The 27,929-nt window shown below is 29.3% G+C and overlaps 1 long non-coding RNA gene across 25 annotated transcripts; it reads right to left on the reverse strand.

The window, feature by feature from the left end:
- Positions 1–27,282, reverse strand: LOC111898538 (uncharacterized). Of its 25 annotated transcripts, XR_002852607.3 has the most exons (19): positions 26,760–27,280; positions 26,517–26,682; positions 25,873–26,053; positions 25,147–25,322; positions 24,845–24,920; positions 18,458–24,733; positions 18,336–18,384; positions 18,124–18,157; positions 17,555–17,689; positions 17,217–17,277; positions 16,895–16,982; positions 12,294–12,360; positions 11,209–11,274; positions 10,880–10,934; positions 6,420–6,548; positions 1,416–1,617; positions 1,107–1,328; positions 889–923; positions 1–494 (listed from the first exon to the last, which is right to left on the reverse strand). It is a non-coding gene; the product is annotated as an uncharacterized LOC111898538 (long non-coding RNA). The 25 variants fall into 25 exon arrangements; XR_008232523.1 differs by lacking the exons at positions 10,880–10,934; positions 12,294–12,360 and having other exon boundaries at positions 26,760–26,832; positions 27,039–27,280; XR_008232521.1 differs by lacking the exons at positions 10,880–10,934; positions 12,294–12,360 and having other exon boundaries at positions 26,760–26,858; positions 27,039–27,280.
- Between the last annotated feature and the right edge of the window lie 647 nt (positions 27,283–27,929).

The following is a 27,929-nucleotide window of genomic DNA, read 5'->3' on the forward strand; positions in this document are numbered from 1 at the left end:
TTTTGCTCCCCTCAATGCCTCCATGTTAATAACTTATTTGAAAGTGTTTAGAATAACACCTCCAAGTTTACTTTTTGTCAATTCGATCGTCATATGTTTGCAATAATATTCACCACAAAAACAAACTGAGGGTGTAAATTGATAAGTAAACCACCTGGAGGGGGTACTCTAGACATATATTATAACCATTGGGCATATGAAGCCTTATCTTTAAACTTGAGGGTGTGAAATCTCATAATATGGATTGGCTTGCTTTTAACTTTAACGTGTACCATGCTCCTACGCATATCCAATTGGCACATCCAATTGAATGATCCCGAACAAATGTCATGTCCTCGAATAATAAACTCGGATTTCAAATACATCTCCCGTAGAAGAAAGTAACACCAACACCGTATGATGGTTGTGATTCAATGATATCAATGTAGTATTTTTTTTTCTTCTTGTTATATCCCACAAGGATGCTAACAACAGGACAAAGTGTTGTCTCTAATCTGCATTGAAAACAGGAAAATATTAGGGGTGTTTTGGTCTGTTTTTTAAAGAATGGAACCTGTCAATGAAAATAAGAAATTCAGGGAATCAGAACTGCAATCTGTCACGTTTATTCTTCAATTTAGGGTTGCAGATAGTAGGGAATGGAGGCTTAAATTTGGGACTGTAGTGAAATAGTATATGCCTATTGGTTTATCTTTTTGAGATTCTAAGTTCAGTATTTATCTACTCAATTATTCCACTTTTTACTTTGTCATTCCATCCAACAAAAATGAAGATTGCAAAGCAATTACGAAGTCCACAATTTGTTTGATTGACATCAAAACTCAAGAATGCAAACAGAAGACCAAAAAGTAAACATAACCAGGTAACAACAAGAACACAAGAGCTTACCATATTTACTCTTCTGGCGACACCAATCCTGCAACCTATGTGAAAAACGAAATCAATAAGTAGAGAAACACGCAGAAAGGATCAAAAAAAAAAAAAAAAAAAAAAAACACATGATTACGTGGACCATCAAATACGATAACCTCAGAGCTGTAAGCATCTCAACCCTGGTGCTGAATCTGAATGCTAAACAAATAAAAACATTCAACTACATGTCTTACTCTTTGTAAAAACAGATCAACAACCTTGCAAAACTCTTATTTGATTACGAAGGCATTCTTTTGGATTCACTTTGCAATGATTCCAATGTCCACGTGGACCAGCAGATAGTGGGCTAATATGTGGTGAAACTCTCAGAAAATGGAACACCACTGGACGTATCTCAGTACTTTCATCGAACACTTGGCGTGCCAACTTTGAACCTCCACCTCAACATGTAATTTCTTTGTGGAAGGACCAAATTTTCGAATCAAATCAGCAGAAGAAATACAATTTAATAAAATATGAAAGAATTAGACATCATTAGTTACCTGATTCAAGATTAAAAAAAAAATCTCCAGAAATACGCACATAAAAACAGTCGTATGCTTCACTTCTTGCTAAAATCTTACAGAAATCACCACCACCGCCCTCTATTCAGATAATAACAACCCTAGTTTACTGCGATGGCTTTCCTTTCCGACGTCGTCGCAGGGATGGAGAATGTGTATAGTGGTGTTGGTGGTCCAGGCCCTGTGTGCAAACAAACTGAGATAATAGAAGAATAAAGGAAAAGATATATATATATATATATATATATATATATATATATATATATATATATATATATATATATATATATATATATATATATATATATATATATATATATATATCCGATTTTTGTGTGCATCGATTTATGTTTTTCGTGTGCAGAAGAAAGCAAAGCCCCTGTGGAATAGGTCAAGGCGATGGATAATCTGTATTGAAAAGAGATTTCTTATTGGAAGGAAACGGCGGTGAGACAAGAGGTGGCAAAAAGGGGAAGCACAGCTGGCGGAAGCTCAATGGAATAGGCATTGTTCAGCTGGAAATAACCCCACACACGGCAAACATGCAAGAAAGACAACCGACCGACTCAAATCCAATGGAAGATCACAAAAACCAATCCGAGAAGCAGAAACAGGAAACCACCAAAAGAATACCATGGTTACTGTTCATAAGAATCATAACTATTAAAGTATATAAATCTTAAAGTATTAAATAACTTGAAAATATGGAAACTTTAGTTGAGACTTTCCAAATTTTGCATATTATTAACCAGTCAAATTACTCTTATGACTGAGTAACTTGCGGGTCTACTTTATTTTTTTTTTATATAATACTAATATTATCATATGGCCGTTCGAAAATAATAGTTTGAAATGTTTTTTATTTAATAATAATTATTAATTTTTTATCTATAGTTCTTTTTTTTGAAAAAACTATAAAAATGATTCTATTTTTTTTGCTAAGGTCCAAAATAGTTTCATATTGCAAAAATTGTCTTTATTTGAGGGTTTTTCATTAGGGATATATCTCTAATTATAACAAACGTTAAAATGTCTCCGAAATACCCGAAATATTGCTAAGGGCCATTTTCTAGTCGATTGAGGGGTCCGGATATGTTGAAGGCCCTGAGAGGGGGTCCAGACGTGTCGAAGGCTCAGAGAGCGGTCCAGATAGACCGAAGGCCTGCGAGATGGTCCAGTCATGTTGATGACTCATTATGCATGTTGTTTGTTTATATGATATGATTATAATTGTATGACGTTGGTATTTTGGGGAAACTCACTAAGCTTCGGGCTTACGGTTGTTGATTTTGTTTCAGATACTTCTGATAATCGCGGGAAGGCGAAAGCGTGATCATACACCTCCTTATGTTTTTATAATTTGATTCTGGGATACTCTGACATTAAACCATTTTGAAAACATGTTTGTAAGAATTATTGGTTTTTGAATGATTTAAAAAGTTTTAAATTGGCTTTAATTTTATAGATGTTACAAGTTGGTATCAGAGCCTTGGTTTGAGTGAATTGGAGGAAACACTCGTGTGTCTCTAGTCTCAAACTAAGGACAAGATTTTAAAATGATTTTTCAAATGATTTTCAAAATACTAAAGGAGGATGCAAGTGTACAATCAGTCGGAGCCAGCGAAGTAGAACAACATGATAGTACTAGACTAGGGATCTTCAAGAATTGCATGATAGAATTGCTTGATTATATGTTGCCTGCTAGCCTAGGTTTTTTCCTTATGTGAAATTGACATCATTACTGTAGTTGCTTAGTGTATGCATCACGGCCGTACATAATTAAGATCTTATAGCCTGAGAATGTTTGGTTTGGCCTTATTTCTTGTTCTTGTCTGATTAAGGGCTTAGGTTAGGATCATGTATTCAAAAGTCTATAGGGTCCAACGTTATGTATGGCTAGCATACACGAGTGTTGCAGAGTTGGTGGAAATTTTATGGATGGGTGGGTAGTGCGAGGCCGCGAGGCCAGTTATGAGTTATTTAGCATTCCTCTAGGAGTGAGGATTGAGCGCTCGCTATGTTTATATATATTGTTAGGGTGTTGTGATGATACTTAAGACAAATATGGGTAGGTGTGGAAGGTAGTATGAGCCCGTACTACTGAAAGCACAAGACCCATATGTGTAGCAAGGAAGTCACAACCCCTAGGGTTTGGTTGGGAGTAGGTTCCTCGTTGTTTATGTGGATTATCTGATATCTTCTTGGTATACTTTCGGTATGGTGGTTATGAGACGATTTAAGGCCGGATCTAGGTTAGGATCAAGAGTTGGCAGCCAGGATAGGCCAGCTGTGACAGAGGATCGCGTCAGGGAGATTATTTGGGAGGAGGTGGTCGAGATTGTACGGATCGGAGATGTTTGGGTGTATTAAGACCTCCATGGTGAAGTACTTTGAAGAGCGTTATGCAGCCATTACTAAGACGGTTGCCATTGCAACTTCAGCAGTTGTAACAACGGCAGGGGGAGGAGCTAGCGGCCAGATTGTAACCGGGTCTTCAAATGGTGGACTGTCGCCAAGGGCAAGATTCGCGGTGGTAGTAATCGGAAATGGCACAGATTTGGCATTAGACAAATTCGCACGTTCAAGTAGCTCGAGTATGTATTTTCTTTGAGACAAAACAATGTCGGACCCCTGTTTAACAATTTCAACCCCCAAAAAATAAGATAACGACCCCAAATCTTGTAGAGCAAAAGTGCGACTAAGATTCTGAACAACCCGGTCGATATCAGCGGTATTGTTTCCTGTAAGAATAATGTCATCAACATAAACAAGCATATATAAGAGAACACCGTTAGAGGAGTATTTAAAAAGTGAAGGATCCGTTTTAGATACACGAAAACCAAGAGCATGAAGTGTTTCCTGTGAGAATAATGTCATCAACATAAACAAGCATATACAAGAGAACACCGTTAGAGGAGTATTTAAAAAGTGAAGGATCCGTTTTAGATACACGAAAACCAAGAGCATGAAACCATGCTCGGGGAGCTTGCTTAAGTCCATAGAGAGACTTGTGGAGAAGACAAACATGATCAGGTTTGTCCAGATCAACAAAACCCGGTGGTTGTTGCAAGTAGACTGTCTGTGTGAGAGCGTCATGTAAGAAGGCATTTTGAACATCAAGTTGTCGTAAGGGCCAATTATGTGAGACTGTCAAGGATAGAACCACCCGAAATGTAGTCGCTTTGACAACGAGACTAAAAGTCTCATGATAATCAAGACCATGTTGCTCATGATAACCTTTTGCAACAAGACACGCTTTGTAACGTGTAATTGCCCCAGTCGGATCCCGTTTGAGCTTATAGACCCATTTACAACCAACAACATTAGCATTCGATGGAGGAGGCACTAAGGACCAGGTGTTGTTGTGTTGAAGAGCAGAATACTCGTCGGCCATAGCCTGACGCCATTGAGGCGATTTTTTAGCAACGTTAAAGGTGCCTGGTTCGGTAGGAATAGTAGTAGTATGATAGGAGGCAAGATTATATGGTTGAGAGGGTTTAGGATTATGACGCAAATTAGAGGGACGAGGACGAGGTTGAGAGGAGGAAGTGTCGGGTTGGGAGGTAGAAGTTGCTTGTTGAGATGTGGTGGTTGTTTTAAGGCGTCATGCAAAAGGTATAAAGGAGAGGTGGAAAAGGAGGTTCGTGTGGAGATGTAGGGGAAGAAGATGATGAAGGAGATGGTGTAGGTGATGTAGGAGATGTATTGGAAGGAGATGGTGTAGGTGATGTAGGAGGTGTAGGGGATGTATTGGAAGGAGTGGATATGCCAGGTCCAGGATTAGGATAAGAGGATGTATAAGGATCAAAGAAAGATGTGGGTGGAGATGGGGGGCTGATTTGGTAAGGAAATAATTGTTCATGAAAACGAACATGACGAGCGATATAAAGGCATTCGGAAAGAGGGTCAAAGCACTGATAACCATGGTGGGAGGTGCCATATCCAAGAAAAACGCACAAAAGAGATCTAAAATCCATTTAATGCTTGTTATACGGACGGAGATGTGGATAACATCGACAACCAAACACACGAAGAAAGGAAAAATCAGGTTTGTGTTTGAAAACATGTTCGAAAGGTGAGATATTGGAGTTGGTATTAGAAGGCATACGATTTATGAGATAGACGGTTGTGTCAAAAGCACAATGCCAAAATCGTTGTGGAACACCAGATTGACCAAGAGTGAGGCCGGTTTCGACCACATGACGGTGACGACGCTCAACAACGGCATTCTAAGACAAATGATGAGTAATGCCGAGAGATGAGAAAAACTTAGAGAGGTTTCGAAATTCACCTCCCCAATCAGTTTGAACATATTTTAGTTTGGTTTGAAATTGTCGTTCTACTGTAAGAAGAAACTGTTGGAAAGTACTAAAGACATCAGATTTGGATTTTAAGGGAAAAATCCACATAAAACTAGAAAAATGATCAACACATAGTAAGAAATATCGATGGTCTTCAAAAGAAGTAACAGGGGCTGGTCCCCAAACATCACAAAAGAGTGAATCTAAAATATGAGAACTTTTATAATTAGAAGATGATAGATGAAGTTTTGAAGATTTTCCAATAGAACAAGAATCACAAGGTGAATTGACAAAATTGTTTGATAAAGGTAAACTATATCATGAAATCATTGACTTCAACAGCTGCGGATGGGGATGTCCAAGTCGTTGATGCCAAGTGACGGAAGAAGCACGGGTAGCGGAGAAAGCAACTTTAGACGAGGTAGACTGCAACTGCGGAAGGTGGAAGGAGTAAAGGCCGTCACTACTTGGACCATGAGGAGGGTAGTGTGAGTATTCTCGTCGTTCACAGCAAAAAAAGAAGTGTGAAATTCAAAATAAACATTATTATCATCGCATAAATTTTGAACAGAAAGAAGGTTTTGTTTGATTTCTGCAACATGAAGAATTTGTAAGAGATGAAAAGTTTTATTAGGAGAATAGAGTTTAGAGGAGCCAATATGGAGAATGGGTAAACCTTTACCGTTGCCAACAAATAAGTTGTCATGGTCATGGTATGCCTCGGAGTGATCAAAGCTCGAGAGATCGGATGCAACATGATGACTAGACCCAATATCAGTGACCCAGGAAGAGGAGGCCCGGGATCGATAATCTGCAAAAATAGCAGATGGTTGTTGTTGTCTCACACATATGGTGGAGGGATCTCAAAGAAATGACAATTTTTATTAGCTCAAAGATTAACATGTCACATCGTTTATTAGATGTCTCGGACTCGAGACTAAAACTAGGTCTTGTTAATCTGCATTTTCTTGTTTGACTTTATTTGTAGGGTTATGTTTAAATTCTTCACAAATAGAACCCAAGACAAAGAAATCACAAACAAAGCCGGACAAGAAAATGAAAATGAACAAAGGATCAACGCAAAACCTTAAGAGTAGAAAGAAAATAAATGGAAAAGAACTCTACAAACAAAGTTACACAAGTAAATGCAGTTAGAGAAGAAATCTAAAGCATAACCCCACAAACTTAACCCAAGAAAAGAATTCTACCGCAAGATAAGAAAATGAAGCCATATAAGAAAATGAAAATGGGAAATACTTCTAAAATAAAGCGCTACAACAAAGAGAACCCATTAAAACAATCCAAAAGAAAAATCTGTCAAACAACGCCACCAAGAACTCTAAAAACAAACAGAACCTATAAATAAAGCCAAACAAGAACTTTACAAAATAAATAAAATCAGAACCCTACAAATAAAGCCACACAATAACTCTACATAAAAAGTAAATCCCTACAAACAAAGCCACATAAGACAATGCAAATGGATAAGAACCCCAAAGTGGATTTCTTCAAACATAACTCTAAACAAGACCTCCAAGAAAAATCCTATAAACAAAGCTCACATAACATCTCTACAAACCAAGCACTAGCCTACAAATAAAAGACACAAGAACCGTACAAACAAAGCAAACCCACTAAATAAAGCCACACAAGAAACGATGGATGGATTCATAAGTAGAACCCTACAAACTGAACTCAAGACATGAATTCCAAAGCAAAATCTTACAAACAAAGCCACACATGAAACAAAGAAAGCAAAATCACACAAGAACTTCAAAGTAAAATCCTACAAACAAAGCCACACAAGAACCAAACAAAATAGAACCCTACAAACAAAACCACAAAAGAACTATCTACTAAGTAAAACCTTATAAACAAAGTTACTCTACGAACAACGTAGAACCCTACAAACAAAGCCACACAACAAAATACAAACAAAGAAATGTATAAACAAGGCATAAAATAACTTTGCAAATAAATAAAAACTTTACAAACAAAGTAAAACCCTACAAACAAAGCAAAACTGGTAAACAAAGCCATACAAGAAAAAAAGACACAGTTTCAAACATAGAACCCTATAAACTAAACCTAAGACATCAATTCCAAAGTGGAATCCTACAAACAAGACCACACTAGAACCCTACAAACAAAGTCACACAAGAAAGGGACACAAATTCAAAAGTAGAATCATACAAACAAAGCCACACAAGAAACAAACAAAGTAGAACCCTATAAACAAAGCCACACAATAAAATACAAATATATAATTTTAAAAACAAAGCCACATAAGAACTTTGCAGACAAAGCAAAACCCTATAAACAAAGCCACAATAACTCTCCAAACAAAGTAGAACCCTACAAACAAAGCGATACAAGAAAATACAAATGAGAAGAATTCCAAAGTAGAACCCTACAAACATAACCATAAAAACAAAACCATAGAACTCCACAAATAAACCCTACAAAAGAAATCTACACAAGGCCACTACTAATAAAGCTACACAAGAAAGTGCAAGTTGATAAACAATATCCAAAGCAGAACCCTACAAAAAAAGCCACACAAGAACTCTACAATGAAAGCAAAACCTCACAAACAAAGCCACACAATAACTCTGCAAACAAAGCAAGTACCATACAAAAACTCTACAAACAAAACAGATCCCTACAAATAAAAGCCACAAAAGAACACAAACAAAGTGCAACAACCCTAGAAACAAAGCTACACAAGAAAATGCAAATGGACAAAGAATTCCAAATCCGAAGCGTACAAACAAATTGTGTCTAATTAATATGTAAAATATATTGATAACGTAGGAAGAGTAATGACACCTTAATGGTTGATGATTGGCGGAGGGCAACTAGGGTTTGAACAAAAGTAACTATTTATGGAACTCTCAAGCATGACCAAAACTATAAAAAACCAATCTTGCTATCGCCCAAAAAAAAGAAACAAAACTTGTAATCAACACAAAATATGTTTAGGGCATTAAAGAAATGGATAGAAAGTAAGAAAGTGTGTTTAACTAAAGCAAGAAAGAATCAGGGAACATGACTGTGCAATAGCTTATGCAAATTTTTGTCGGTGGCTTTTTGAACATATTACTAGATTTTTCTAAAACAAATATTATTAACCATAAACAATTAACTAAAAGCGAAGTCTCTACAAAAAACACTGATGGTGCATAAAATGATTAATGACTTACCAATTAAGGGATACTTTAAAGTAAAACTACATTTGGAAAAAAAAAATCTATATACAGGTGAAATTAAACAACCAAAAGTAGAAAATAACACTATGATCAGGCTTATAACCAAGACACAATAGTTGTATTAGACAATAATAATATATCTAAAATCAAATAAGCATTAGTAACTAATAAATGCTTATGGACAAAGGCAAAAACCATAAAAATAAGAAATAACAATCCTAAATTGGGAAAGCTTTCAACAGATTCAAGAAAGAAAATTATCGGCGATAACATATCAAACATCCCAATCAGATATAACGTTATTGAATTGTATATCCTATCCTATTACACACAAACATATGAGAACCATAAACACACAACACCAATTATGAACTACGACAAATTATCAATACACATTGGAGGAATTCAAACACGAACAAACATTGAATCCATCAAAGAATATGGGGTTGAAAATCTTCCTGGATTTTCTTCTCACCTTTTACTTAAAACATAAAAAATAAAACTTAAAGACATATTAGTAAATATTTCACAACATTGTCGATGAAATAAATAACCAACATAAAAAAAACCCTAGCTACCTACCCACAGATAAAACTGCAATTGGACATGAACATGTAAACAAGAAGATATTTTCATGATCAGTTGTGAAAAGTCAAGTCTGACCAAGAAAAAGTTGTATCGGGTTTTAATATAAAAACTACAAGACAACATGCATAAAACACACCATATACAAATAAATGATTTGATGAAAACACTGCAAAACAAGAGCTAAAATGATGTGTTGATTGCTGTTAAAGATCATATATCCTAAAACTCTTTTAAGGATCCAGTTAGAATTACACTTACATTTCCAACTAAAATGAGGCAAATAAATAAATGTTACATAAGTTCAAATACAGAAACTAAACATTCAAAAGTAATAAACAATAACACTGAGTAAGTAAAAAAAAAAAAAAAAAAAAAAAAGCAAGTGTTGGCAAGACAACTTGTCACCAAAAGTAAAATTTCAAAACAAAGAAAACCATAACTTATTTCCTTGACACATGAGTGTTTCTTATTTAAAATTGAATCAGAATCAGATAATTAACTCATAAAAGATATTGAAACAATTAAACTAAATAGATTTACAAAACATAACAGATAAATACATCAATCAAAACAAGTAATCCACACAAGAAACAAATAAAGTAACCCTATAAACAAAGCCACACAAGAACTCTCTACAAAAAAAAAAAGTAGAACCTTTTAAGCAAAGCTACTCTAGTAACACAGTAGAACCCTACAAACAAAGCCACACATTTAGTCTACAAAAAAAAAGAACACTACAAACAAGAAAAGAGACATTCAAAAGTAAAACCCTACAAACTAAACCAAGACATGAATCCCAAGGCAGAATCATTCACACAAAGCCACACAAGAAACAAACAAAGTAGAACCCTAGAAACAAAGCCACATAACCAAAACAAAACCATACAACTCTACAAACAAACCCTACAAAAGAAATCTACACAAGACCTCTACAAATAAAGAAAAACCTTGCAAACAAAGCCACACAATAACTCTACATACGAACAAAGCAGATCCCTACAAATAAAGCCACATAAGAACACAAACAAAGCGCAACCACCGTAGAGACAAAGCTACACAAGAAAATGCAAATGGAAAAAGAAGCATAGTGTCTAACTATTATCTTAAACATATTATTACTAACCTAGCAAGACCAATGACACCCTAATGGTTGATGATTGGCAGAGGGCAACTAGGCTTTGAAAAAAGTTAACTATTAATTATGGAACTCTCAAAAAACTATAAAACACCAATCTTGCTATCACCAAAAACAAAAATAATCAAATATCTTTTTGACATAAAAGAAATGGATAGAAAGTAAGAAAGTGCATTTAACTATAGCAAGAAAGAATCAGGGAACACGAACCTGCTATTGCCTATGCAAATTTCGGTCTGGGTGGCTTTTTGTAGGAATCAAATATCTGTTAATAGATTTTTCTAAAGCACATAATATGAACCGTAAACAATTAACTAAGAGCAAGTCTTTAAAAAAATAAACCAATTAAGAGCTCTTTTATAACAAAAAAAAAAAAAAAAAAAAAAAGTTAATGGTGCATAAAATGATTAATGCCTTACTAATTAAGGGCTCTTCTTATAACAAAGAGAATGGGAACTCTCATATATCTCAAAATTAAGAAACACCACCTATGTTATCAAAAAACTTGTAAATAAACTTAATATAATAATGAAGCTAACCTGCCATAGATGCTGCAAATTTTGATCAGACGGCTATTTGAATCTGCCACTAGACTCGGTAAGAAACTGAGAGGGAAAAAAAATAAATCAAAAGTGAGTCTTGATATATACCAATAATAAATAAATAAGTGAGTAATTTGACCATTAAATATAAATAAATAAAGCCAGAAATGGTGTAAGTTTTGAATTGACAGCTTTTTGCATTTCACATGAATGATAAATTTAGAACAAAAACTAATTAGTAATATTAAATGGAAAATATAAAAGTAGCTAGCCCAAGTGGGTGAGGGATATTTTAAAGTAAAACTACGTACATTAGGAAAAAAAAAAGTAAGACAAGAATCATATACAAGCGAAATTAAACAACCAAAAGTACAAGGCACAATAGTTCTATTAGACAATAATAATATATCTGAAATCAAATAAGCATAAAAATGTAAACAATATATTTTCAGAGGTAAAAATGTCAACTCTGACCAAAAAAAAAAGTTGTATTGGCTTTTAATATAAAAACTACAAGACTACCTACCACCTTTTACAAAACACAATATACAGATGATTTGATGAAAACACTGCAAAACAAGAACTAAAATTATGTGTTGATTGCTCTTACAGATCATACATTCTAAAACTTTTTTTTTACATTTCTAACTATATAGCAGTATAAAATGAGGCAAATAAATAGATACATACTACAAATAATCATGTGGCTACAAGAAATTAATAAAAAAAAGTAACAATGCCATAAATGTGACATAACTTCAAAAGACAGAAACTAAATATCCATACAAGTAAGTAATAAAAAAGCAAGTGTTGGCAAGAAAACTTGTCACCAAAAGTAAAATTTCAAAACAAAGAAAACCATAACTTATGTCCTTGACACAAGAGATTTTATGAACATAAAACTTATTTAAAATCAAATCAGATATATAACTATTAAAAGATATGAATATATTTCATTAACTTGAGTAAACAATTAAATAATTTGTTTACAAAATAGAACAGGTAAATACATCAATCAAAACAAGTAAACAATTTACAAATTAAAAGTAACAGATAGAATGTAAAAAACAGGAAACACAAACCTGCCCATATGCAAATATTTGATCAAGTGGCTTCTGAAACTGATTTTTCTAAAACAAATATTATCAACTACTAAAAACAAATAACCATCAACAGAGCATACAAAAATGTAAGGAATAAAATACATTTCAAAACCTGTCATAAACATAGATATGCTGTACAATGCTTTTATTGGTAGGTTGTCAATGTAAAATGTCTTGATAAGAAATATCTGAATGTTGTAACACAAAGAAAACGGAATACTGCAGTGGGTTGATTTTACAAGAGAAATGTTCTATGATTGCTAATATTTTCAAAGTAAAATGACTAGATACTAGATAAGAAAAAAAATGCAAAAATTTTTTAAAGTAAAATGTCTTGATAAGAATTTTTTTGAAAGTAACAATGTTGTAGTGGAAAAAAAAAACCTAATAGGTGCAATGTTTATAATTGGGTTGATTTTCATAATAAAAGACCTTGGTAAGAAATTTTTGAAGCAGAAAGAAAACTGAAAAATCAAATGCTATAATTTTTAACAGGATATGTGCTTAAAATATAAAAAGTGAAAGTACAATGCTATAACTCATAGATTTTCCAAAGTAAAATGATTTGATAATGAAAATTTTTTAAAACAGTTAAATTTTTCGAAGTAAAATGCCTTTGATAATAAAAATTTTGACAAATTAAAGTAAAATGACTTGATAAGATAAGATTAAAAAAAAAGTTGTAATATTGCAACTAAAAGAAAACAATTGGGTTGATTTTTCAAAGAGACAGGCGCTTATAATTGGTAGGATTTTTCAAAGTAAAATGCCTTTATAAAAAATGATAAATTTTTCAAGTAAAAAGATTTGATAAGAAAGTAAAATGCTATATATGGTAAACTTCTCAAAGTTAAATGCCTATATAAGTAAAAAATGTAAAGACTTGTAAAAAATTTCATGATAAAAAATATTTGAAAGATAACATGACTTACTAGAAAATTAAAAAAAAATAATAAAAAAAAAACTAAAAAAATGTAATGTTGTAGTTAAGATGATATTCAAAAGAAATGTGCTTTTATTAATAAAACACAAAGTACAATGTCGTAATTGGTAAACTTTTAAAAGTAAAATGCCTACTTTAGTAATAAATGTAAAGATTTTTGTTAAAAAATATTTAAAAGTGAACACGTTTAATAGGAAAAAATATCTAAAAGAATGCAATGCTCTAATTGGAATGAGTTTTCAAAAGAAATTTGCTTTGATAAAAAAAATCTGAAAGTATAGTAGTATAATTGGTAAAATTTTCAAAGTAAAATGCCTAGATAAGTTAAAAATGTAAAGATTTTTGTAAAAAATGTTTTTATAAAAATATCTAAAATTTAACATGTTTTATTTGCAAAAAAAAAACTAAAAAAATGCAATGCTTTAATTGGAATGATTTTTCAAAAGAAATGTGCTTTTATTAAGAAAGCATAATGTATAATGCTATAATTGGTAAATTTTCTAAGATAAGTAAAAAATGTAAAGATTTTTGTAGAAAATGTCTTGATAAAAAAATATCTGAAAGTAAAAACCAAAAACAGCAATGCTTTAATTGGAATGATTGTTCAAAATAAAAGTGCTCTTATTAAGAAAACAGAAAGTAAAGCAATATTAATGGTAAATTTTTCAAAGTAAAATGCCTAAATAAATAAAAAAAATGAAAAGATCTTTGTAAAAAATGTCTTGATAAAAAATAATCTGAAAGTAAATATATTTTATTAAAAAAAATAGAAAAATGTAATGCTTTAATTGGGATGATTTTTTCAAAAGAAATGTGCTTTTATTAAGAAAATTGAAAGTAAATTGCTATCATTGGAAAATATTTCAAAGTCAAATGCTTTGATAAGTAAAAAATATGAAGACTTTGTAAAAAATGTCTTGATATAAAATTATTTGAAAATAAAATAGCTTTACTAGAAAAACCAAAAAATGCAATGCTTTATATGGGATGGTTTTTTCAAAAGAAGTGTGCTTTCAATAAAAAAACTGAAAAGTACAATGCTATATCTTGTAAAATTTTCAGAGTAAAATATTTATACAAGTAAAAAAGGTAACTAATTCTTGTAAAAAATGCCTTGATAAATGAAGATTTGAAAGTAAAAATGTTGCATTACAAAAAAAAAAAGCAAGGCTAAAATTGGGATGAATTTTTAGAGGAAATGTGTTTTAATAAGAAAACTGAAAGCACAATGCTCTAAGTTGTAAAATTTTCAAAGTTAAATGCCTATATAAGTAAAAAAAAAACATTTTTTTGTAAAATATGTCTTGATAAAAGAATATTTGAAAGAACAATGTTGTAATTGGTAAACTTTTCAAAGTAAAGTGCCTAGATAAGTAAAAAAAGTACAAAATTTTACAAAAAATGTCTTGTTAAAAAAATATCTGAAAGTAAAATGGTTTAATAGGAAAAAAAACTAAAAAGATATAATGCTTTAATTGGGATGATTTTTCAAATGAAATATGATTTTATTAAGAAAATTGAAAGTAAAATGCTATCATAGGTAAATTTTTCAAAGTAAAATGCTTTGATAAGTAAAAAATATAAAGATTTTGTAAAAAACGTCTTGATATAAAATTATTTTAAAGTAAAATAGCTTTACTGGAAAAAAAAACTAAAAAATGCAATGCTCTATCTAGTAAATTTTTCATAGTAAAATACTTTTATAAGTAAAATATGTAAATATTCCTTGTAAATAATACCTTGATAAAAGAAGATTTGAAAGTAAAAATGTTACAATGCAAAAAAAAAAAAAGCAATGCTTTAATTAAGATGAATTTTTAAAAGAAATGTGTTTTTAATAAGAAAACTTAATGAACAATGCTCTAAATTGTAAAATTTTCAATATAAAATGCCTAGATAAGTAAAAAATGTAAAGATTTATATAAAAATGTCTTGATAAAAAATATTTGAAAGTAAAAATGTTGTAATAATTAAAAAAAAACTAAAAGATGCAATGCTTTAATTGGAATTATTTTTCAAAAGGAATGTGATTTTAATAAGAAATTTGAAAGTAAATGCTGTAATTGGTAAACTTTTCAAAGTAAAATGCCTAGATCAGTAAAAAATGTAAGATTTTTTTAAAAATTGTCTTGATAAAATAATATCTGAAAGTAAACATGATTTAATAGGAAAAAAAACTAAAAAAATGCAATGCTCTAATTGGGATGAATTTTCAAAAGAAATCTGCTTTAATAAAAATAATCTGAAAGTACAATACTATAATTGGTAAACTTTTCAAAGTAAAATTCCTAAATAAGTAAAAAATGTAAAGATTTTTGTAAAAAATGTCTTGATAAAAAACTATCTAAAAGTAAACATGTTTTATTACGAAAAAAAACTAAAAAAATGCAAAGCTTTAATTGGGATGATTTTTCATGAAAATGTTCTTTTAATAAGAAATAGAAAGTACAATGCTGTAATTGGTAAACTTTTCAAAGTAAAATCCTAAATAACTAAAAAAATGTAAAGATTTTTGTAAAAAATGTCTTGATAAAAAACATCTGAAAGTAAACATGTTTTATTAGAAAATAAAAAATTAAAAAAATGCAATGCTTTAATTGGAATGATTTTTCAAAAGAAATGTGCTTTTGTTAAGAAAATTGAAAGTAAAATGCTATAATTAGTAAAAATTTCAAAGTAAAATGTCAAAAAAAGATGTTTAGATTTTTTTATAAAATGTATCGATAAAATAATATTTGAACTTAAAATTGTTATCATAGGAAAAAAAACTAAAAAAAACACAATGCTTTTAAAAGGAAACTGAATGTACAATGCTAAAATTTGTAAAACTTTCAAAGTAAAATGCCTAGTTGTAAAACATGTATAAAATTTTTAAGAAAATGTCTTGATAAAAAATTTGAAAGTAACAATGTTCTTAAAAAAACAAAAGAAAAAAAAAAGAATGAATACTAAAACGGTGTAAAGCTTTGATTGGGCTGATTTTTCAATCGGAAATGAGCTTTTAATAAGAAGACTTAAAGTACGATGCTGAAATTCATAGTAAAATACCTTAATGAGTAAAACATGTACAGACTTTTTAAAAATCTTGATAAAAAAAATTGAAAGTAACAATATTGTAAAATAAAAAAAAATAAAAAATAAAAAATAAAAAAAAAAAAAAACACTAAAAAGGTGCAAAGCTTTAATTAGGATAACTTTTTTAAGTAAAAGTGTGCTTTTAACAAGAAATCTTAGTGCAATGCTATAATTGTTATAAATTATAAAGTAAAATGCCTAGAGAAGAAAATAATGTAAGGACTTTTTAACAAAATGTCTTGATATGAAAATATTTGAAAAAAAACAATGCTGTATAAGAAAAAAAACTGAAATAGTACAAAGCTTTTAATTGCAATGATTTTTCAAAGGGGAATCTGATTTTAATAAGAAAATTGGGAGTAACATTGTTGTTATAGAAAAGTCCAAAAAAGTGCAATGTCATTATTGGGTTGATCTTTAAAGAGAATGTTTTAAAGAAAAAAAAAACAGAAACATAATCTAAAATGCATAGATATGAAATGCTAATCATTGTAAACTACCATAGAAAACAAGAATGAAGAAGACACAAAAACATAAAGATGTTAAGTAGAACAGAGCATACCTGGAATAAAAGCTGAAAGTATTTTGGTATTTCTCAGAAAACTTGGAGCATAAGAAAGATTCAGTATCTCCACTATAACTGACAACAACTAACAACACACAACAAAATATACAAAAGTTTAGTATCATTCTCAATTCTATCTTACTCTTACATTGTCACTAAGAATATTCAAAATAGAAAAGATTGAAAACAGCAAAACATGCCTAGCACTGAGAAAGAATTCCCACATCTCAACTTAAGTGTCAAAAGCCTTCAGTTTCACCTTCAAATTGGTGTCTGTTATAAAGAATCAAAAAAGAAAATAACAAAAGATTTACTTGACCTTAAAAGAGCATACAATCTTCTTCCTGATCCTATAAACAGGTTGAATTTTGGTTCCTCTTCTTGCAAAAGGATAAAATGAAAAACAAAAAAGAATAATAATTACTCGCATATAAAATTAAATAGCAATGTATTTTACTGTTTTGAAAAATAATATGTAACAAAAGTGCAATGTCAATATTGTTATCAAAGTGAAGGAAGGTTGCTACTATAGATAAAAATATATATAAGTTTGTTGCAATTATGGGAAAAAGTACATATGTACATTTCTATTATGCATAAAAAAATTAAGTGCAATGCCTAAATTGATGAAAAAAATGAGTATATCATATTGTTTACCTCACAATCGATTTCAACGTTGCTTATTGCATTTGAAGGCTTTGATTCAATTATATCAATGTAGAATTTATTGTTGTTATATCCCACCATAATTCTATCTCCTCTCCTGTTGTTAAACAAGACAAGTTCTTTAATCTGCATTGAAAACAGGAATGGAATCTGTCAATGAAAACAAGAAATTCAGGGAATCGGAATTGTAATCTGTTGCATTTTTGGTTTCGTATTATTCTTCAATTTAGGGTTCCAAATAGGAGGGAATGGAGGCTTTAAAATTGGGATTGCAGTGGAGTAGTAAATTAGTTACTTAGTTTTTCTTTTTGATATTCTAAGTTCAGTCCATATCTACACATTTATCCCACTTTTTACTTTGTCATTCCATTCCAAAAAAAATGAAGTGCTCCAAAAGAAAAAGAATTATGGTAGCTTTTGAACCCAATCCTGATATTTCTCAAACTCAAGATTATTTGACAAAGTCCATTGTTCGTTTGTTTGACATCAAAACTCCAGAATGTAAACAGAACACCAACAAGTAAACATAACCAGGTAACAACAAGAACACGAAAACTTACCATTTTACTCTTCCGGAGAGACCAATCCTGCAACCTATGTGAAAAACGAAATTAATAAGTAGAGCAACACGTAGAAAGGATTTAAAAAAATGGAACATATGCGCACCAATTGAACCAATTAAGGGCTTTTTTGTAACAAAAATAAACCAATTAAGGGCTCTTTTTATAACAAACAAAAAAATTGATGGTACATAAAATGATTAATGACTTACCAATTAAGAGCTCTTCTTATAACAAAAAAAAATTAGATCTCTCCCATATCTGCAAAGTTAAAAAACACCACCTACATCATCAAAAAATTTGTAAATAAACTTAGCATAATGATGAAGCTAACCTGCCATAGATGCTGCAAATTTTGATCAGGTGGCTATTTGAATCTGCCACTAGACTTGGTAATAAATTGAGAGGAAAAAAAAATCAAAAGTGAGTCTTGATAAATACCAATAATCAATAAAATAAAAGTGAGTAATTTGACCAATAAAGAAAGCCAGAAATGGTGTAAGTTTTGAATTGACAGCTTTTTGCATTTCATATGTATGATAAATTTAGAACAATAACTATTTAGTATTATTAAATGGAATATATAAAAATAGCTAGCCCAAGTGGGTGAGGAATATTTTAAAGTAAAACTACGTACATTAGGAAAAAAAGTCATATATATATGTATATATATATATATATATATGAAATTAAACAAGCAAAACTACAAAAATAACATTATGATCAGGCTTATAACCAAGACACAATAGTTGTACGTATTAGCCTATAATAATATATCTGAAGTCAAAGAAGCATTAGTAACTAATAAATGCTTATGGACAAAGGCAGAAACCACACGATACATAAAGATGTAAACAAGATATTAAGAAAAAGTTGTATAAAAAACTACAAGACTACCTACCACCTTTTACAAAACAACATTCATAAAACACCATATACAAATGATTTGATGAAAACACTGCAAAACAAGAACTAAAATGATGTGTTGATTGCTCTTAAAGATCATATAATCTAAAACTCTTAATAAGAATTACACTTACATTTCTAACTACATAACAGCATAAAACGAGGCAAATAAATAGATACATCATACATACTACAGATAATCATGTCGCTACTAGAAATTTATAACAAAAAAAAAGTAACAATGCCATAAATGTGACATAAATTCAAAAGACAAACTAAATATCCATAAGTAAACAATAACACAAGTAAGTAATAAAAATGCAAGTGTTGGAAAGAAAACTTGTCATCAAAAGTAAAATTTCAAAAAAAAGTAAACCAGAACATAAAACTTTTTTAAAATCAAATCCGATAATTAACTCATAAAAGATATAAATATATTTCATTAACTTGAGTAAACAATTAAATAATTTATTTACAAAATAAGCAAATACATCAATCAAAACAAGTAAACAATTTACAAATTAAAAGTAAGAAACAGGAAACGCAAACCTGCCCATATACAAATATTTGATAAAGTGACTTCTGAAGCTGATTTTTCTAAAACAATTATTATCAACTACTGAAAACAAATAACCATCAACAGAGCATACAAAAATGTAAGGAATAAAATACATTTCAAAACCTCTCATAAGCATACACATGTTGATAATTAGTACAACATATTTTCTTATTGAATGTTGTAACAGAAAGAAAACAGGACACTGCAATGCTTTAATTGGTTGATTTTACAAGAAAAATATGCTATGATTGGAAATGACAATGTAATAATTGGGTTGATTTTCAAAGTAAAGACCTTGGTAAGAAAATTTTGAAGCAGAAAGGATACTTGAAATTGAAATGCTATAATTGGATTAAATTTTCGAAGAAAATGCGTTTGTTTTAAGAAAACTAAAAGCGCAATGCTTTAAATTGTAGCTTATAATAAAAAAAATTAAAAGAACAATTTGATAGATTTTTGAAGCTAACATGCTATAATTGACATTTACAATGTTGCAACAGAAAGAAAATCGAAAAGCGTAGTGCTATAATTAAAAGATTTTTCGAAATAAAATGATGTAGAAAAAAGAAAAAGGAAAAAAGAAAAATGCAATGCTATAAATCATAGATTTTTCAAGTAACATGCCTTCATTAGAAAAAACTGATAGATTTTTCAAAGTAACATGACATTAAAAGAAAAAAAACATGAAAGTTACAATGCAATAACGGAAAGAAAATTGAAAAGTGCAATGCTATAAACGAGTTGATTTTTCAAAGGTAAATATGCTTATAATAATAAAACTGAAAATGCAATGCAATATTTTATAGATTTTTCAATGTTGTAGTAAAAAAGAAACATACTGAAAGTGCAATGCTAAAATGAGGTTGATTTTTCAACAAGATATGTGCTCAAAATAAGAAAAGTGAAACTACAATGCTATAACTCAATAGATTTTTTATAATGAAAAAATTTGATAGATTAAAGTAAAAAGAATTGATAAGATTTAAACAAAAAAAAAGTTGTAATGTTGTAGCTATAAGAAAACAAATGGGTTGATTTTTCAAAGTAAAATGCCTTTATAAAAAAAATGATAAAATTTTCAAATAAAATGATTTGATAAGACTTTTTAGACTTAAGATTATTAGATTTTTCAAATTAAAAAGTTGTAATGATGGATTATTCAAAAAATAAAGTGTTTTGATGAGCAAAAAACCAGGATAAATTTTCTAAAGTAAAATACCTTAATAAAAAAAAGTTTATAGACTTTTTAGACTTGATAAAATAAAATATGAAAGTAATAATGTTAAACAAACAGCAAAATGCAAAATGATGCAAAATGCAATGCTATAAATGTGTTGACTTTTGAAAGAAAAATGTGCTTATTTGAAGAAAACTGAAAGTACAATGCTATAGTGGGTAGGTTTTCTAAAGTAAAAAGCTTTGATATAAAAAAATGATAAATTTTTCTAAGTAAAATGCGTTGAAAGAAAAATGAAATAGATTTTTCAAAATAAAATCACTAGATATGAAAAAATTTGATGGATTTTTCAAAATAACATGCCTTGATGAGAAAACTATTATTATTTTTTCAAAGTAAAAAAAAAAAAGGATAGATATTTCAAAGTAAAGTGACTTGATATGATAAAAGACATTGATAACAAAAAACTGCAATTCTATAAATGGAAATTTTTTGAAACAAAATGTGCTAATAAGAATTTTTTGGAAGTTACAATGCTTTAAACTGTAAAGATTTATATTGTATGATTTTTCAAAGGGAAATGTGCATTTAATAAGAAAACAGAAAAAATAATGCTATAACTGGTAAAATTTTCAAAGTAAAATGTCAAGATAAGTAAAAAAAATGTAAAGATTTTTAATAAAATGTCTTGATAAAAAATTATTGGAAAGTAATTGCGATGATTTTTTAAAGTACAATGCTTAAATTGGTACAAAGGAAAATGTTTTTTTAATAAAAAAACTAAAGCTATAATGCTATAATTGGTAAATAGCTAAAAATAGTAGGCTTAGATATGTAAAAGATGTAAAGTTTATTTTTTCTAAATTTGTCATAAAAGAATATTTGAAATTAAAAATGTTGAAAAAAAGCAATAAAATAAAAATAAAATAAACTAGAAAACTGTAAAGTTATAATTGGGGTGATTTTCAAATAGAAAATGTGCATTTAGTAAAAAAAACTGAAAGTACAAAGCTATAATTGGTAAAAGTTTAAAAGTAAAAAGCCTGATATGTATAAATTTAAAGAGTTTTTAAAAAAAAGTACAAAACTTTATTGGGACGATTTTACTAAAGAAAATGTGCTTTTAATAACAAAATTGAAAAAAACAGTGCTATACTTAGTAAATTTTTCAAAGTAAAACGCTTAGATAAGTAAAAAAATATAAAGATTTTTGTAAAAAAATGTCTTGAAAAAGAATATTTGCAAGTAAAAATGATGCAATAGTAAGAAAAACTAGAAAAACATTTAATGCTTTAATTGGGATGATTTTTTCAAAAGAATTGTGCTTTAAAAAAAGAAAATTGAAAGTACAACGCTATATATGGTAAAAAATTTGAAGTAAAAAGTTTGAGAATTTTTGTAAAAAATGTCTTGATAAATGAATATTTGAAAGTAAAAATGTTGTAATAGTAAAAAAAAGCTAAAAAATGAAATGCTTTAATTGTTTTTTCTAAGGAATTATGCTTTTAATAAGAAAACTGAAATTACCATGCTATAATTTGTATGTTTTCAAAGTAAATGCCTTAAAAAGTAAAAAAAAATGTAAAGATTTCTGTAACAAATGTCTTGATAGAAGAATAACTGAATATAAAAATGTTGTAATAGTAAAAAAAAACTAAAAAAATGCAATGCTTTAAGTAGGATGATTTAATAAAAGATATGTGCTTTTAATAAAAAAAACTAAAAGTACAAAGCTATTATTGGTAATTTTTTCAAAGTAAAATGCCTAAAAAAATGTTCTGATAAAAGAATATTTGCAAGTAAAAATGATGTAAAAGTAAAAAAACTAAAAAAATGCAATGCTTTAAGTAGGATGATTTTATAAAAGATATGTTCTTTTAATAAATGAATAACTAAAAAATGAAAGTACAAAGATATAATTGGTAAATTTTTCAAACTAAAATGCCTATATAAGTAAAAAAATGCAAAGAATTTTGTAAAAAATGTCTTGAAAAAAGAATATTTGCAAGTAAAAATGATGTAATATTAATAAGAAAAAAAGTTAAAAAAAAATGCAATAAGAAAACTGTACAACGCTGTAATTGGTAAAATTTTCAAAGTAAAATGCCTAGATAAGTAAAAGATGTAAAGACTTTTTAATAAAATGTCTTGATAAAATAATATTTGAAATTAAAATTGTTTTAATAGGAACAAAAAACTTGAAAATTCAATGCTATATTTGGTATTATTTTTCAAAAAAATGTGCTTTTAAAAAGAAAACTGAAAGTACAATGCTATAACTGGTAAACTTTTCAAATTAAAATGCATAGTTGTAAAACATTTATAAATTAATTTTTAATAAAATGTCTTGATCAAAATGTTTGAAAGTAACTATGTATCTAAAAAGGTGCAAAGCTTTGATTGGGATGATTTTTCAAAGTAACTGTACTTTTAATAAGAAAACTTAAAGTAAAATGCTGCAAATGGTAAAATTTTCAAAGTAAACAGCCTACATAAGTGTAAAATGTAAAGATTTTTGTAAAGAAATGTCTTGATAAAAGAATATTTGAAAGTTTAAATGTTGAAATAGTAAAAAAAAAAACTAAAAAAATGCAATGCTTTAATTGGAATGATTTTTCAAAAGAAATCTGCTTTTAAAAAGAACAATGAAAGTACAGTGCTATATTTGGTAAATTTTTTCAAAGTAAAATGCCTAGATAAATAAAAATGAAAATATTTTTGAAAACAATTTCTTGATAAATGATATTTGAAAGTAAAAATGTTGTAAAAGGAAGAAAAATTAAAAAACGTAAGGCTTTAATTGGGATGATTTTTCAAAAGAAATGTTCTTTTAATAAGGAAACTGAAATTACAATGCTATAATTGATAAATTTTTCAAAGTAAAATGCCTAGAATAGATAATTAAGAAATGCAAAGATTTTGTATAAAACGTCTTTGATAAAAGAATATTTGAAAGTAAAAATGTTGTATTGGTAAACAAAAATTAAACAAATACAATGCTTTAGATGGAATGATTTTTCAAAAAAATATGTGCTTTTAATAAAAAAAAAAAAAAAACTAAAAGTACAATGCTGTAATTGGTAACCCTTTCAAAGTAAAATGCCTAGATAATTTAAAGATATTTTGATAAAAGAATATTTTGATTTAAAAATGTTGTAACAGGAAAAAAAAAACAATGCTTTAAACGGGATGATTTTTTTAAAAGAAAATGTCTTTTAATAAGAAAATTGAAAGTACAATGCTATAAACAGTAAATTTTCAAAGTAAAATGCCTAGATGAGTAAAAAATGTGGATAATTTTGTAAAAAATGTCTTGATAAAAGAATATTTGAAAGTAAAAATGTTGTAATAGTAAAAGAAAATTTAAAAATGCAATGCTTTAATTGAGATGATTTTTCATAAGATATGTCTTGAAAAAAAAAATATTTATTCTAAAAAACTGCAAAGCTTTAATTGAGATATTTATTCTAAGGAAAATGTGCTTTTAATAATAAAACTTAATACAATGCTATAATTGTTAAAAATTTCATAGTAAAATGCCCAAAGAAGAAAATAATGAAAGGACTTTTTAACAAAATGTCTTGATATGAAAATATTTGAAAGTAACAACGTTGTAAAAGAAAAAAAACTAAAAAAAAAAAATTGCGATGATTTTCAAAGGGAAATGTGGTTTTTAATAAGAAATTTGAAAGTAACATTGTTGTTACAGAAAAGACCTACAAAAATGCAATGTCATAATTGGGTTGATTTTTAAGGAAAAAATGTTTTTTATAAAAAACAGAATCTAAAATGCGTAGATATGAAATGCTAATCAATGTAAAGTATCATACAAAAACAAGAATGAAGAAGACACAAGAAAATATAAAGATGTTTAGTAGAACAGAGCATGCCTGGAATAAGAGCTGAAAGTATTTTGCTATCTCTCAGTAAACTTGAAGTATCAGTTTCTCGACTATAAGTGACAAGAACTAAAAACACACAACAAAATATATAGAAGTTTAGTATCCTCTCAATTGTATCTTACATTGTCAATATTGAGTTTATTCAAATTGGAAAAGATTGAAAACAGCAGAACATACCCAGCACTAAAAGAGAATTCCTACATCTCAACTTAAGTGTCAAATGCCTTCAGTTTCATCTTCAAATAATTGGTGCCTGTTATAAAGAAAAAAAAATATATTAACAAAAGATTAACTTAACCCTATAAAAACAGGACACTTCAACACACAAATACCCTAATATTAAATGGTAAAGTTAACTAATCATTTACTTTTAGTTCAATTTGTTATCCACAATAGCAACTTCCAAGATATTTTTAACCAATAATAGCAAAATATATTAGTAAGCAAAGTGCAAGTACATTCCTATTAATAAAATATACCTTTTGCTTTTGAGAGGCGGCATTAGAACTGAACACGAGTTTTCCCTGAGTTTGGTGGGAGCTAGAACCGGTAGGAGGCGGCAGTGGCACACCTCCACCAGTTGTTTTCCATTGGAGGCGGAAGTGGTGGAAACAGGAGGTGGTTGGTATTTTAAACAGGTTCAATTTTGCTTCCTCTGGTTGCAAAAGGATAAAAGGGAAAACAAAAGAAATGGTAATTACTCACATATAAAATTACAGGTGAATTGCAGTTAAATATCAATTTACTTTACTGTTTTAAAAATTAATATAGACAATCTACTCTATTTCTCTTTACCCACGAGATAGCAATATACTTAACAGCACTTTACCTATAACAGCCAACCTACTTACATACTTTTACCAAAATGTGGCCCAAAATAACAATCTACTTACATTTTTATTTACTGATAATCGTAATATATGTAAAAAAAGTGCAATGTCAATATTGTTATCAAAGTGAAAGTAGGTTGCTACTATAGGTAAAAATATATGAAAAGGTTGCTTTTATGGATTAAGAAATCTAAGCATGTTGCCATTATGAGAAAAAGTACATAAGTACATTGCTTATATGCATAAAAAATGAAGTACAATGCCTATATTGATAAAATAAAAAGTATAGCATGTTACTTCCTACATTTTTCCCTAAAATCATCAGATAACATAAGATCAAATTTATAAAACTGCTTGAAAACATGCAAGTAATACCTTGGTCAGGTGGCAAGGATGATAGGGGTGGGGCCTCTTTGGTTCCTTGTAATCAAGACCACAATCGGTTTCAATGATGGTTATTGGATTTGAAGGCTTTGATTCAATGATATCAATGTAGTATTTCTTGTTGTTATATCCCACAATGATCCTAACAACAATCCAAAGTGTTGTCTCTAATCTGCATTGAAAACAGGAAAATATTAGAGGCATTTTGGTCCGTAGAATGTCTTTTTTAGGAGTGGAAGCTGTCAATGAAAATAAGAAATTCAAGAAATCGGAATTGTAATCTGTCACATTTTTTGTTTCGTATCATTCTTTAATTTAGGGTTGCAAATAGGAGGGAATGAAGGCTTAAATTTGGGATTGTAGTCGAGTAGTATAGCCTTATTAGTATTAATTACTCTTTGTTTAACATCAAAACTCAAGAATGCAAACAGAACACCAAAAAGTAAACATAACCAGGAAACAACAAGAGGGTTAGTTATATTTGGTGATCGATTTTTCACACTAAATCAATGTGCATAGCTGAAATTGGAGTAATTCCATTCAGAATCCAAGATTACGCACACCTTAATATCATATGATTAATTACAAAAATAATATATAAATAAATAAATCAAAGAAGGGAGAAACAATGTTACCGAGTAAGCAAGTGTGAATGATTCGAATTGTTGCAGGGGATTTGGAGAGCGGAAAGGTTTGTGGAAAAGAGAAATTGTGGTTGGAGTTGGAGTTGGATAGAAATAGGTTTTGGGGAAGACACAAAGGCAAAAACGCGTCGGGGTCGTAGTGTGGATCACACATCTCCTAAACCAAAACCAGAAGAATTCCGTTAGAGGATTATTTCGTTTCTATTAACTTGTTTAGAGAACGGATAAAAATACCTGAAGAAAAAATGCAGAGCATGAAAGAAGAACAGCTAAGAACGCTTGCTCTCCGACATCATCGTCTGTTCCACTGTCGCCAATTTCTAGAGATTAGTTCTGTTTTGGAAGTGGCATTATTTACTGGAACCGGAGAAAACGACTAAAATCTAAGTGTTCCTTTCAGAACCCAAGAATCTACATATAGTGTGTTTAAAACCCTAGAAAAACGCATATGTATTTTCGATGAAGAGAAAGAAAACGACTAAGAGCATACCAAGAACGAGGAAAACGATTAACCTCGTAATTTGATGAAAACAAAGGTGGATACGAGAGATCAGGAAGAAGAAATATGAATACCGAAGAGTACAAGAGCCTGGCGCTCTTTTGTAGTCAAACGAACCGTTTATGGAAGATCATGATTTTAATTAAGAATTGGCATTAAATAACTTGAAAATATGGAAAGTTTAGTTAAACCGACATTCCAAATTTTGCATCTATTTCGTATTAGGGTTCCTTCATATTTAGTATTAACCAGCCAAATTGCTCTTATGACTACCGAGAGTATCTTTTAGTATCTAATATAATCATGATTGAGAAATTAAATATTTTCTTATTTTATTCCTATATCTTCCTATCTATTTTAGATTATGATAATATTTTTTTATTTTTTGTTCCTAATATTTTCCTATCTATTTTAGATAGTGACAAGTGTTTAAATTTGATTAGGATGTTAAATTTGTACACCTCTCATCATCTTAAATAGATAGGAAAAAAAGATATGAAGATTTTTAATTTCTCATAATCATATTGGTCGTTCAAATTAATTGTTTAAAATGTTCTTTTACCAATAATCATTATTTTTTATTATACCTCTTTTTTTTTAAAAAAAACTGCAAAACTGTTCCATCTTATTTGTAATTTTTTTACTAAGGTCCAAAATAATTTCAAATTGCAAAAATTGTCCTTATTTATGAGTTTTTCATTATGGAATTATCTGTTTTCTTCAACATGCGCCCCTCATATGAGGCTAGTTTTGTCTTTTCTTCTTGAGGAACCAATTTCACAAGTAAATGTTTGAATTTCAGCTATTAAATGTCGTCTTTCGAACCTGAGTGTTATTTCAAACCCACGACCAAGAACATAGTGCTATGCTACTATGTAAATTTTGTTGTTGAAAGAAAAAACAAA

This window comes from Lactuca sativa, chromosome 5 (assembly GCF_002870075.4).
Source record: "Lactuca sativa cultivar Salinas chromosome 5, Lsat_Salinas_v11, whole genome shotgun sequence".
NCBI lineage: Eukaryota > Viridiplantae > Streptophyta > Magnoliopsida > Asterales > Asteraceae > Lactuca > Lactuca sativa.